We start from the raw sequence: 4,079 nt of genomic DNA, 5'->3' as shown, positions 1-4,079 counted from the left end.
TTTTCTGAAAAAGAATTAAGTAAAGGATACTAAGAGCAAACTGAAGAAATCTGAATAAAGGGTGACCTTTAACAATAGGTCATTATTTGTATCATTTATTGAGACAAATATATCATACTTATGGAAGATATTAACATAAGAAAGTGGGTATGGACTGTATGAAAAATCCCCATATTATTCTTACATTGATTTTGTAAATCTACAACTTTTCTAAAATAATCACTTGATCACTTGACATCCCGTTACTCATCAATTTGTTCAAACGGGTGCCAGTAATGTCTCCATTTGTCCCTGTCACATACTAGTGTAGCCTAATGGCCTCTGCTTGTTCTAGGAACACGAAGAGCCTCAAACTGATCGTTCAGGATCTTGACAAAGAAGTCTGACCATCTCATAGGTGGGCGGCCATGCGATCTTTTGATGTCCCGTGGAATCCAGTCAGTAACGGCTCTAGTCCAGTGGTCATCTCCAAATCTCATTACATGTCCAGCCCAACTGATTTTGGACGCCTTGCAAACAAGACAGCGTCCCTGATTCTTGACCGTTGACAGAGGTTGGAACTCCAGATTCTTTCTCTCATTTGAGTGAAGCAGGTTACTCCATGCATGGCTCTTTTGATTCCACTTTGGGAGACCTGAATAGTGTTCTCATCCTGTTTTTATAGGGTCCAGGTCTCTGAGGCATATGTTAATGCAGAAAGAACAGTGGAATCGAAGAGATTTTCCCAGAGCCGGAGGTTCTTTGTCCTCTTTAGATATTTCTTCGATGCTTTTGAAGGCATTCCAAGCTGCTCTCTACCTCCTGTGCAACGTAGGTGCCAGGTCATTCTTTGATTTCTCGACCTAGGTACACATAGCTATTGCATTCGGAGATGTTTGTTCCATTGAGAGTGAATGGAATATCAGGAACAAACCTGTTTTTAATAAATATTGTCTTCATGAGATTTAGCTGTAGTCTGACCTTTCTACACTCATGGTCGAAGTCAGCCAGCATTTGTGCCACTAGGCTAATGTTTGGTGTGATTAGAATGATGTCAACAGCAAAGCGGAGGTGTTGTAGTTGCCAACCATCTATCTTCACTCCCATTCCTTCCCATTCTAGTCATCACATGACATTCTCGAGGGTGGGACTGAAAAGTTTCAGTGAAATGGTATCACCCTGCCGAACCCTTCTCTCGACGTCAATGATTATCTCCCTGTAGAATGGTGAGATCCAGTTAGTGAATCTGCAATACAGTTCACAGAGGATCCTGATGTGTGGAGTTTGAACGCAATGTTTGGTTAGGGCTTCGATGACTGCTTCTGTCTCAACAGAATCAAAGGCCTTCTTTAAATCAATGAACGTTAGACAAAGCGACATCTTGAACTCCCGAGAAACCTCAATGAGCTTGGTTATCGCGTGGATATGGTTGATGGTGCTGAATCCTTTGTGGAACCCGGCTTGCTCGCATGGCTGACGTTCATCTAGTGTTCTGCCAATTCTCTTCAGGATGACTTGAGTGAACAACTTGTAGATGACAGACAATAGGCAGATCGGGCAATAGTTGCCAATGTCATGGATGTCTCCCTTCTTGTACAGTAGTACAGTCCTGCTGGTTTTCCATTGGGATGGAACCTTGCATTCAGACAGGTAGCGTGTGAAGAGCCGAGCCAGCATATTGATGAGTACTGATGGCAGGTTCTTCAGGTGTTCAGGTCTGACCTTGTCTGGGCCGGGTGCTATTCCTTTCTTTACTGACGAAATGGCATGTCGGATTTCGGAAGGGAGAACACTGGGAATGACATATCCATCCTGCGGAATTTGGTATGTTGGCAAGTGGACATGGCTATTGAAGAGATTTGAGTAGAAGTCATGGATAATCTTCTCCATTGCCATTTTGGAAGATATGATAGATCCATCAGGATGTCAGAGGGCAGTCATCTTGGTCTTGTAGTTGGCGAAGGACAGGTGGGCGTTACGAATACTTTTCCCGGCTTCTGCTGCATCTACCAGCACTTCTGCTCTTCTCTCTTTGAGGTCTTCCTTGATTGCATCTCTGCACTGCTTTGTGAGCTTGGACATTCACTTGCAGTTGCCTGAGGCATGCGCCAAACCACATTGGCAAATAAGCTCAAGAGTTTTTGAAGACAGGCATTTTTTTGTGGCTATCTCTCTCTTGGCGTTCCTTGAGGTGCTGAACCAGTCGATTGTATTCCTCTTCAATGTTGTCAACAATGGCATCTTCCCATATTGCCGCAATAGTGCCAAAGAGCTCCCAGTTGGTGGTCGTTCTGGGAGTTCTCTTTTTAAACTTTGCAGCCCTTTCTCCCCGCTCTGTGAAGTAGAATTTTGCACGAAGGAGACGGTGGTCCGATCCCTTTTGGAATTTTGGGACAACAGTGACATCAGTCAGGCAAAACCGTTGATTGAACATGATGTGGTCTATTTCATTGTGGAATCACTCATCGGGAGACTCCCATGTCCAATGTTTAGATTCAGCCTTCTGGAACTGTGAGTTACCATGGATGGTCTTGGTCGACATGATGAACTCAGACAGTCTCTCATACTGTTCATTCCATTCTAGGCCATGGTCCTGATGTGAAGTTCTTTGGCTGATCTTCTCGGTACTATCTTGGCATTAAAATCACCCACAATGATCTTGTAGAAGGTGTGGTCTTCTTTATAGAACTTCTCCAGCTCCATGTAGAACTTCTCAATTTCTCCTTCATCATAATTGGATGTTGGTGCGTAGACAATGAAGATAGAAACTGCCGGCAGTGCGCCACATCTATTCAAATGTAAACATCCGATTCGGGTTGTTAGGCATTCGAATGAATCAATGCTCATGGCCAAGTTTGTGTTGACAAGGACACCGACGCCTCTGACACCTCTTTTATCGCATGTTCCGAGGAACAATTCTTCTCCAGTGTTGAAAACGGCATGATGAGATTGGTGCCAGACTACAGCTGAATCTTACGAAGACAATGTTTATGAGAAACAGCCTCGTTCCTGACGCCCCACTCGCTCTCAACGGAACGACCATCTCCGAATGCAACAGCTATGTGTACCTAGGTTGAGAAGTCAACATGGCAAATGACCTGGCACCTGAGCTACGCAGAAGGAAGAAAGCGGCTTGGAACACCTTCAAGAGCGTCGAAGAAATAGCTAAGAGGACAAAAACCTCTGGCTCCTGGCACATCTCTTTGATTCCACTGTTATTCCTGCATAAACATACACCTCAGCCTGATCTGCGCGGGACTGGAACTGAGCCCCACAGCTCGGCAACAAAGCTGAAGGGGACCCCTCTCCTCCTTCCAATCAGGTACAGCTCGCATCCAGGGCCTGGGACTCTCGCGCATGCGCAGCTAGCTCGATCTCATAGCACAGCCATTTTTTCCCCCTGATCTGCGCAGGACGGGAACTGAGCCCCACGGCTCAGCAACAAAGCTGAAAGGGACCCCTCTCCTCCTTCCAATCAGGTACCAGCGCAGGGACACTTTCCGGAGCCGCAACCACTAATGCGGCCGCGAAATATTCTCTCACTACATATTCCCTAGGAACCATAAGCTACCTTTTTAGATGTAATCTTCTCTATTTTAGCTCAGCCACTAGAAACACAGTAGCCAATAACTCATAAGTCTATCTCAACTCACACTACAAGCAGAATAGTAACAGTAAACGTGAAGGACTAAACCACACTTGTAACAATGGTAAAGCAACGTAAAAGCCCAACAAACTTTATTATTGAAGAGGGTAACCCAGAAGACATCAAAAGTACTATAGTGTTAGACAACCTCTCTGACAAGGAATTCAGAAGGGAGCTACTTAGGATGCTTCGGGAACTAAAAGAAACAATGGAAAGCAATGCCAATAAAAGACAAGAGGATTTGAAGGCAGAAATGAGGAAAATGCAATCGGGAATGTCAGACCTAAAAAACCTGGTAGGCGAATTGAAAAACTCAGTGGAAGGCCTTAGCAGCAGAATAACAGCTGCTGAGAACAGAATCAGTGAGCTCGAAGATCAAGTTCAGAGACTCTCCAGGAAAGAGCAGAAAATGGAAAAGAGACTCACAATTCGGGAACAGATGGCAAGAGAAGAT

Source organism: Sorex fumeus, unplaced genomic scaffold (assembly GCF_029834395.1).
Source record: "Sorex fumeus unplaced genomic scaffold, SorFum_2.1 ptg000010l, whole genome shotgun sequence".
Classification (NCBI taxonomy): Eukaryota; Metazoa; Chordata; class Mammalia; order Eulipotyphla; family Soricidae; genus Sorex; species Sorex fumeus.
The sequence above is the reverse complement of the archived record's forward strand: the minus strand, read 5'-3'. Positions refer to the sequence as shown.